The following is a 10000-nucleotide window of genomic DNA, read 5'->3' as shown; positions in this document are numbered from 1 at the left end:
GTGCGCGCGGCTGGTTTGAGAAATAGATTTCCACGGATGGGAACGGCCGCGGGACGCTGCGGACAGCCCGAGCGAACGGGCGCCGGCGCCGGCGCGACGGCCCTCCGATGTGGGACCTCTGCGTGCGTCGGAAAAAAATGTGACATTCGGGCCGTCTCGGTCTCGCCAGATACGTTTCGCGCCGAGGCATTGGCGGGCGGGGCCGCGAGGCCGCGCTCGCCGCGTCCCCGGCGCTGGAGTGGACCCGCGGCCGGAGGAGCCGTCCGCCCGAGCGCCTGGCGGCGCCGGCGGGGGCCCTCCGATGGCAGGTTGTAATCGCCGATCGGTCGGTGCGGGGGTGTGGGTGCGTGGCCGCGAGGAGCGGCCGCCGGCCTTCGGTCCGTGTTAGTAAGGCGCCCGCCTGGAGCGGGGCCGGGGCGAGCGCGAGGGCCGCCCCCGTGCATTGGTCTGTGTTCGTTAAGCGGCCCGCTTGGAGCGAGGCCGGGGCGAGCCGAAAGGCCGCCCGCTTCTCCGGTCCGTGTTCGTGTTCGTTACGCGGCCCGCTCGGAGCGAGGCCGCGGCGAGCGCGTGGGGCCGCCCGCTGCCCCGGTCCGTGTTCGTTAAGCGGCCCGCCTGGAGCGAGGCCGGGGCGAGCCGAAAGGCCGCCCGCTTTCTTTAGTCCGTGTTCGTTAAGCGGCCCGCTTGGAGCGAGGCCGGGGCGAGCCGAAAGGCCGCCCGCTTTCTTTAGTCCGTGTTCGTTAAGCGGCCCGCTTGGAGCGAGGCCGGGGCGAGCCGAAAGGCCGCCCGCTTTCTCTGGTCCGTGTTCGTTAAGCGGCCCGCCTGGAGCGAGGCCGCGGCGAGCCAAAAGGCCGCCCGCTTCTCCGGTCCGTGTTCGTGTTTAATATTCGGCCCGCCCGCTCGGAGCGAGGCCGGGGAGAGCGGCTAAGCCGACCGCTTCTCCGGTCCGTGTTCGTGTTTCATAAGCGGCCCCCCCGAAAGGCCGCGGCGAGCCAAAAGGCCGCCCGCTTCTCCGGTCCGTGTTCGTGTTTAATATTCGGCCCGCCCGCTCGGAGCGAGGCCGGGGAGAGCGGCTAAGCCGACCGCTTCTCCGGTCCGTGTTCGTGTTTCATAAGCGGCCCCCCCGAAAGGCCGCGGCGAGCCAAAAGGCCGCCCGCTTCTCCGGTCCGTGTTCGTGTTTAATATTCGGCCCGCCCGCTCGGAGCGAGGCCGGGGAGAGCGGCTAAGCCGACCGCTTCTCCGGTCCGTGTTCGTGTTTCATAAGCGGCCCCCCCGAAAGGCCGCGGCGAGCCAAAAGGCCGCCCGCTTCTCCGGTCCGTGTTCGTGTTTAATATTCGGCCCGCCCGCTCGGAGCGAGGCCGGGGAGAGCGGCTAAGCCGACCGCTTCTCCGGTCCGTGTTCGTGTTTCATAAGCGGCCCCCCCGAAAGGCCGCGGCGAGCCAAAAGGCCGCCCGCTTCTCCGGTCCGTGTTCGTGTTTAATATTCGGCCCGCCCGCTCGGAGCGAGGCCGGGAAGAGCGGCTAAGCCGACCGCTTCTCCGGTCCGTGTTCGTGTTTCATAAGCGGCCCCCCCGAAAGGCCGCGGCGAGCCAAAAGGCCGCCCGCTTCTCCGGTCCGTGTTCGTGTTTAATATTCGGCCCGCCCGCTCGGAGCGAGGCCGGGAAGAGCGGCTAAGCCGACCGCTTCTCCGGTCCGTGTTCGTGTTTCATAAGCGGCCCCCCCGAAAGGCCGCGGCGAGCCAAAAGGCCGCCCGCTTCTCCGGTCCGTGTTCGTGTTTAATATTCGGCCCGCCCGCTCGGAGCGAGGCCGGGAAGAGCGGCTAAGCCGACCGCTTCTCCGGTCCGTGTTCGTGTTTCATAAGCGGCCCCCCCGAAAGGCCGCGGCGAGCGGCAGAGCCGCCCGCTTCTCCGGTCCGTGTTCGTGTTTAATATTCGGCCCGCCCGCTCGGAGCGAGGCCGGGAAGAGCGGCAAAGCCGCCCGCTTCTCCAGTCCGTGTTCGTGTTTCATTAGCGGCCCCCCCCCACCCGGAGCGAGGCCGCGGCGAGCGGCAACGCCGCCCGCTTCTCCAGTCCGTGTTCGTGTTTCATAAGCGGCCCCCCCCCCCTTCCGGAGCGAGGCCGCGGCGAGCGGCAAAGCCGCCCGCTTCTCCAGTCCGTGTTCGTGTTTCACATTGCCGGGGAGCCAGGCACTCATTTGTGATAAAAGTGGCACTCTGTCATATTTTCAGAAAAGTGGGACTTTGCCATATTTTCGAAAAAGTGGGACTTTGTCATATTTTCGAAAAGTGGGACTTTGTCATATTTTCGAAAAAGTGGGACTTTGTCATATTTTCGGCTCCAAAAGCTCTTAAAATGCTGTTCCCTATATATGTGCCGATAGTGTTTTGGAGATCTGGGTCAAACCTCCGCATCTTTTTGGTTTGAGGGTAGAGGTGGGGGGTCAACGCAAAAGATGCGGGCACTTAGTCATTTTTTCGGTTGGGCGACCAGGGGCGCTGTTGGCACTTTGTCATTTTTTCGGCTGGGCGACCAGGGGCGCCGTTTGCACTTAGTCATTTTTAAGGCTGGGCGACCAGGGGCGTTGAGTGTTTGGGCGACCAGGGGCGCCGTTGGCACTTAGTCATTTTTTCGGCTGGGCGACCAGGGGCGTTGAGTGTTTGGGCGACCAGGGGCGCTGTTTGCACTTAGTCATTTTTTATGGATGGGCGACCAGGGGCGTTTGTTTGCTGGGCGACCAGGGGCATTTTTGACACTTTGCCGTTTTTATGGATGGGCGACCAGGGGCGTTTGTTTGCTGGGCGACCAGGGGCATTTTTGACACTTTGCCGTTTTTATGGATGGGCGACCAGGGGCGTTTGTTTGCTGGGTGACCAGGGGCATTTTTGACACTTTGCCGTTTTTATGGATGGGCGACCAGGGGCGTTTGTTTGCTGGGCGACCAGGGGCATTTTTGACACTTTGCCGTTTTTATGGATGGGCGACCAGGGGCGTTTGTTTGCTGGGCGACCAGGGGCATTTTTGACACTTTGCCGTTTTTATGGATGGGCGACCAGGGGCGTTTGTTTGCTGGGCGACCAGGGGCATTTTTGACACTTTGCCGTTTTTATGGATGGGCGACCAGGGGCGTTTGTTTGCTGGGCGACCAGGGGCATTTTTGACACTTTGCCGTTTTTATGGATGGGCGACCAGGGGCGTTTGTTTGCTGGGCGACCAGGGGCATTTTTGACACTTTGCCGTTTTTATGGATGGGCGACCAGGGGCGTTTGTTTGCTGGGCGACCAGGGGCATTTTTGACACTTTGCCGTTTTTATGGATGGGCGACCAGGGGCGTTTGTTTGCTGGGCGACCAGGGGCATTTTTGACACTTTGCCGTTTTTATGGATGGGCGACCAGGGGCGTTTGTTTGCTGGGCGACCAGGGGCATTTTTGACACTTTGCCGTTTTTATGGATGGGCGACCAGGGGCGTTTGTTTGCTGGGCGACCAGGGGCATTTTTGACACTTTGCCGTTTTTATGGATGGGCGACCAGGGGCGTTTGTTTGCTGGGCGACCAGGGGCATTTTTGACACTTTGCCGTTTTTATGGATGGGCGACCAGGGGCGTTTGTTTGCTGGGCGACCAGGGGCATTTTTGACACTTTGCCGTTTTTATGGATGGGCGACCAGGGGCGTTTGTTTGCTGGGCGACCAGGGGCATTTTTGACACTTTGCCGTTTTTATGGATGGGCGACCAGGGGCGTTTGTTTGCTGGGCGACCAGGGGCATTTTTGACACTTTGCCGTTTTTATGGATGGGCGACCAGGGGCGTTTGTTTGCTGGGCGACCAGGGGCATTTTTGACACTTTGCCGTTTTTATGGATGGGCGACCAGGGGCGTTTGTTTGCTGGGCGACCAGGGGCATTTTTGACACTTTGCCGTTTTTATGGATGGGCGACCAGGGGCGTTTGTTTGCTGGGCGACCAGGGGCATTTTTGACACTTTGCCGTTTTTATGGATGGGCGACCAGGGGCGTTTGTTTGCTGGGCGACCAGGGGCATTTTTGACACTTTGCCGTTTTTATGGATGGGCGACCAGGGGCGTTTGTTTGCTGGGCGACCAGGGGCATTTTTGACACTTTGCCGTTTTTATGGATGGGCGACCAGGGGCGTTTGTTTGCTGGGCGACCAGGGGCATTTTTGACACTTTGCCGTTTTTATGGATGGGCGACCAGGGGCGTTTGTTTGCTGGGCGACCAGGGGCATTTTTGACACTTTGCCGTTTTTATGGATGGGCGACCAGGGGCGTTTGTTTGCTGGGCGACCAGGGGCATTTTTGACACTTTGCCGTTTTTATGGATGGGCGACCAGGGGCGTTTGTTTGCTGGGCGACCAGGGGCATTTTTGACACTTTGCCGTTTTTATGGATGGGCGACCAGGGGCGTTTGTTTGCTGGGCGACCAGGGGCATTTTTGACACTTTGCCGTTTTTATGGATGGGCGACCAGGGGCGTTTGTTTGCTGGGCGACCAGGGGCATTTTTGACACTTTGCCGTTTTTATGGATGGGCGACCAGGGGCGTTTGTTTGCTGGGCGACCAGGGGCATTTTTGACACTTTGCCGTTTTTATGGATGGGCGACCAGGGGCGTTTGTTTGCTGGGCGACCAGGGGCATTTTTGACACTTTGCCGTTTTTATGGATGGGCGACCAGGGGCGTTTGTTTGCTGGGCGACCAGGGGCATTTTTGACACTTTGCCGTTTTTATGGATGGGCGACCAGGGGCGTTTGTTTGCTGGGCGACCAGGGGCATTTTTGACACTTTGCCGTTTTTATGGATGGGCGACCAGGGGCGTTTGTTTGCTGGGCGACCAGGGGCATTTTTGACACTTTGCCGTTTTTATGGATGGGCGACCAGGGGCGTTTGTTTGCTGGGCGACCAGGGGCATTTTTGACACTTTGCCGTTTTTATGGATGGGCGACCAGGGGCGTTTGTTTGCTGGGCGACCAGGGGCATTTTTGACACTTTGCCGTTTTTATGGATGGGCGACCAGGGGCGTTTGTTTGCTGGGCGACCAGGGGCATTTTTGACACTTTGCCGTTTTTATGGATGGGCGACCAGGGGCGTTTGTTTGCTGGGCGACCAGGGGCATTTTTGACACTTTGCCGTTTTTATGGATGGGCGACCAGGGGCGTTTGTTTGCTGGGCGACCAGGGGCATTTTTGACACTTTGCCGTTTTTATGGATGGGCGACCAGGGGCGTTTGTTTGCTGGGCGACCAGGGGCATTTTTGACACTTTGCCGTTTTTATGGATGGGCGACCAGGGGCGTTTGTTTGCTGGGCGACCAGGGGCATTTTTGACACTTTGCCGTTTTTATGGATGGGCGACCAGGGGCGGCTAGTGGCTGGGCGACCAGGGGCATTTTTGACACTTTGCCGTTTTTATGAATGGGCGACCAGGGGCGTTTATTGGCTGGGCGACCAGGGGCATTTTTGACACTTTGCCGTTTTTGTGGATGGGCGACCAGGGGCGCCGTGTGGCTGGGCGACCAGGGGCGTTTGTGGGACCGGGCTGACACCGGGACTTTGCCTTTAATTCGGCCGCTCCAGGGAACCAGGAACGCCGGCCTCTGCTCAGCACAAGTCGGCCTGAAGTGGGACTTTGTCATATTTTAATCCTGGGCGACCAGGGGCGTTTGAGGGACCGGGATGACACCGGCACTTTGCCTTTAATTTGGCCGCTCCAGGGAACCAGGAACGCCGGCCTCTGCTCAGCACAAGTCGGCCTGAAGTGGGACTTTGTCATATTTTAATCCTGGGCGACCAGGGGCGTTTGAGGGACCGGGATGACACCGGGACATTGCCTTTAATTTGGCCGCTCCAGGGAACCAGGAGCGCCGGCCTCTGCTCAGCACAAGTCGGCCTGAAGTGTGACTTTGTCATTTTTTAATCCTGGGCGACCAGGGGCGCCGTTGGCACTTAGTCATTTTTTCGGCTGGGCGACCAGGGGCGTTTAGTGTTTGGGCGACCAGGGGCGCTGTTGGCACTTAGTCATTTTTTCGGCTGGGCGACCAGGGGCGCCGTTGGCACTTTGTCATTTTTTCGGCTGGGCGACCAGGGGCGTTGAGTGTTTGGGCGACCAGGGGCGCTGTTGGCACTTAGTCATTTTTTCGGCTGGGCGACCAGGGGCGCCGTTGGCACTTAGTCATTTTTTCGGCTGGGCGACCAGGGGCGTTTGTGGGACTTTGTCATTTTTTGGGCTGGGCGACCAGGGGCGTTTGACACCGGCACTTTGCCTAATATTTGGCCGCTCCGGGGAACCAGGCAGGTCGGCCTCATTCCTGCACTTCTGCCCCTGAGTTGGGCGACCAGGGGCGTTTGGGGAACCGGGCGGACACCGGCACTTTGCCTAATATTTGGCCGCTTTAGGGAACCAGGCAACTCGGCCTCATTTCAGCACTTCTGCCCCTGAGTTGGGCGACCAGGGGCGTTTGGGGAACCGGGCGGACAGCGGCACTTTGCCTAATATTTGGCCGCTCCAGGGAACCAGGCAGGTCGGCCTCATTTCAGCACTTCTGCCGGTCAGTTGGGCGACCAGGGGCGTTTAAGGAACCGGGCGGACACCGGCACTTTGCCTAATATTTGGCCGCTCCAGGGAACCAGGCAACTCGGCCTCATTTCAGCACTTCTGCCCCTGAGTTGGGCGACCAGGGGCGTTTGGGGAACCGGGCGGACAGCGGCACTTTGCCTAATATTTGGCCGCTCCAGGGAACCAGGCAACTCGGCCTCATTTCAGCACTTCTCCCCTGAGTTGGGCGACCAGGGGCGTTTGGGGAACCGGGCGGACACCGGCACTTTGCCTAATATTTGGCCGATTTTGGGAACCAGGCAGGTCGGCCTCACTTCAGCACTTCTGCCCCTGAGTTGGGCGACCAGGGGCGTTTGGGGAACCGGGCGGACAGCGGCACTTTGCCTAATATTTGGCCGCTCCAGGGAACCAGGCAGGTCGGCCTCACTTCAGCACAATTCGGCCTGAAGTGTGACTTTGTCATTTTTTAAGGCTGGGCGACCAGGGGCGCTGTTAGCACTTAGTCATTTTTAAGGCTGGGCGACCAGGGGCGCTGTTGGCACTTAGTCATTTTTTTCGGCTGGGCGACCAGGGGCGTTGAGTGTTTGGGCGACCAGGGGCGCTGTTGGCACTTAGTCATTTTTTCGGCTGGGCGACCAGGGGCGCCGTTGGCACTTAGTCATTTTTTCGGCTGGGCGACCAGGGGCGTTGAGTGTTTGGGCGACCAGGGGCGCTGTTGGCACTTAGTCATTTTTTCGGCTGGGCGACCAGGGGCGTTTAGTGTTTGGGCGACCAGGGGCGTTTGTGGGACTTTGTCATTTTTTGGGCTGGGCGACCAGGGGCGTTTGACACCGGCACTTTGCCTAATTTTTAGCCGCTCCAGGGAACCAGGCAGGTCGGCCTCATTCCTGCACTTCTGCCCCTGAGTTGGGCGACCAGGGGCGTTTGGGGAACCGGGCGGACAGCGGCACTTTGCCTAATATTTGGCCGCTCCGGGGAACCAGGCAGGTCGGCCTCATTCCTGCACTTCTGCCCCTGAGTTGGGCGACCAGGGGCGTTTGGGGAACCGGGCGGACACCGGCACTTTGCTCTTTTTTTGGCCGCTTTAGGGAACCAGGCAACTCGGCCTCATTTCAGCACTTCTGCCCCTGAGTTGGGCGACCAGGGGCGTTTGGGGAACCGGGCGGACAGCGGCACTTTGCCTAATATTTGGCCGCTCCAGGGAACCAGGCAACTCGGCCTGACTTCAGCACTTCTCCCCTGAGTTGGGCGACCAGGGGCGTTTGGGGAACCGGGCGGACACCGGCACTTTGCCTAATATTTGGCCGCTTTAGGGAACCAGGCAACTCGGCCTCATTTCAGCACTTCTCCCCTGAGTTGGGCGACCAGGGGCGTTTGGGGAACCGGGCGGACACCGGCACTTTGCCTAATATTTGGCCGCTTTAGGGAACCAGGCAACTCGGCCTCATTTCAGCACTTCTCCCCTGAGTTGGGCGACCAGGGGCGTTTGGGGAACCGGGCGGACACCGGCACTTTGCTCTTTTTTTGGCCGCTTTAGGGAACCAGGCAACTCGGCCTCATTTCAGCACTTCTGCCCCTGAGTTGGGCGACCAGGGGCGTTTGGGGAACCGGGCGGACACCGGCACTTTGCCTAATATTTGGCCGATTTTGGGAACCAGGCAACTCGGCCTCATTTCAGCACTTCTCCCCTGAGTTGGGCGACCAGGGGCGTTTGGGGAACCGGGCGGACACCGGCACTTTGCTCTTTTTTTGGCCGCTCCAGGGAACCAGGCAGGTCGGCCTCATTTCAGCACTTCTGCCCCTGAGTTGGGCGACCAGGGGCGTTTGGGGAACCGGGCGGACACCGGCACTTTGCCTAATATTTGGCCGCTTTAGGGAACCAGGCAACTCGGCCTCATTTCAGCACTTCTCCCCTGAGTTGGGCGACCAGGGGCGTTTGGGGAACCGGGCGGACACCGGCACTTTGCTCTTTTTTTGGCCGCTTTAGGGAACCAGGCAACTCGGCCTCATTTCAGCACTTCTGCCCCTGAGTTGGGCGACCAGGGGCGTTTGGGGAACCGGGCGGACACCGGCTTTTTGCCTAATATTTGGCCGCTCCAGGGAACCAGGACACTCGGCCTCATTTCAGCACTTCTGCCCTGAGTTGGGCGACCAGGGGCGTTTGGGGAACCGGGCGGACAGCGGCACTTTGCCTAATATTTGGCCGCTCCAGGGAACCAGGCAGGTCGGCCTCATTTCAGCACTTCTGCCCCTGAGTTGGGCGACCAGGGGCGTTTGGGGAACCGGGCGGACACCGGCACTTTGCCTAATATTTGGCCGCTTTAGGGAACCAGGCAACTCGGCCTCATTTCAGCACTTCTCCCCTGAGTTGGGCGACCAGGGGCGTTTGGGGAACCGGGCGGACACCGGCACTTTGCCTAATATTTGGCCGCTTTAGGGAACCAGGCAACTCGGCCTCATTTCAGCACTTCTCCCCTGAGTTGGGCGACCAGGGGCGTTTGGGGAACCGGGCGGACACCGGCACTTTGCTCTTTTTTTGGCCGCTTTAGGGAACCAGGCAACTCGGCCTCATTTCAGCACTTCTGCCCCTGAGTTGGGCGACCAGGGGCGTTTGGGGAACCGGGCGGACACCGGCACTTTGCCTAATATTTGGCCGATTTTGGGAACCAGGCAACTCGGCCTCATTTCAGCACTTCTCCCCTGAGTTGGGCGACCAGGGGCGTTTGGGGAACCGGGCGGACACCGGCACTTTGCTCTTTTTTTGGCCGCTCCAGGGAACCAGGCAGGTCGGCCTCATTTCAGCACTTCTGCCCCTGAGTTGGGCGACCAGGGGCGTTTGGGGAACCGGGCGGACACCGGCACTTTGCCTAATATTTGGCCGCTTTAGGGAACCAGGCAACTCGGCCTCATTTCAGCACTTCTCCCCTGAGTTGGGCGACCAGGGGCGTTTGGGGAACCGGGCGGACACCGGCACTTTGCTCTTTTTTTGGCCGCTTTAGGGAACCAGGCAACTCGGCCTCATTTCAGCACTTCTGCCCCTGAGTTGGGCGACCAGGGGCGTTTGGGGAACCGGGCGGACACCGGCTTTTTGCCTAATATTTGGCCGCTCCAGGGAACCAGGACACTCGGCCTCATTTCAGCACTTCTGCCCTGAGTTGGGCGACCAGGGGCGTTTGGGGAACCGGGCGGACAGCGGCACTTTGCCTAATATTTGGCCGCTCCAGGGAACCAGGCAGGTCGGCCTCATTTCAGCACTTCTGCCCCTGAGTTGGGCGACCAGGGGCGTTTGGGGAACCGGGCGGACACCGGCACTTTGCCTAATATTTGGCCGCTTTAGGGAACCAGGCAACTCGGCCTCATTTCAGCACTTCTCCCCTGAGTTGGGCGACCAGGGGCGTTTGGGGAACCGGGCGGACACCGGCACTTTGCTCTTTTTTTGGCCG

The sequence above is a fragment of the Hippichthys cyanospilos genome, unplaced genomic scaffold (assembly GCF_059441005.1).
Source record: "Hippichthys cyanospilos isolate Australia breed blue-spotted pipefish unplaced genomic scaffold, RoL_Hcya_1.0 HiC_scaffold_125, whole genome shotgun sequence".
Lineage (NCBI taxonomy): Eukaryota > Metazoa > Chordata > Actinopteri > Syngnathiformes > Syngnathidae > Hippichthys > Hippichthys cyanospilos.
The sequence above is the reverse complement of the archived record's forward strand: the minus strand, read 5'-3'. Positions refer to the sequence as shown.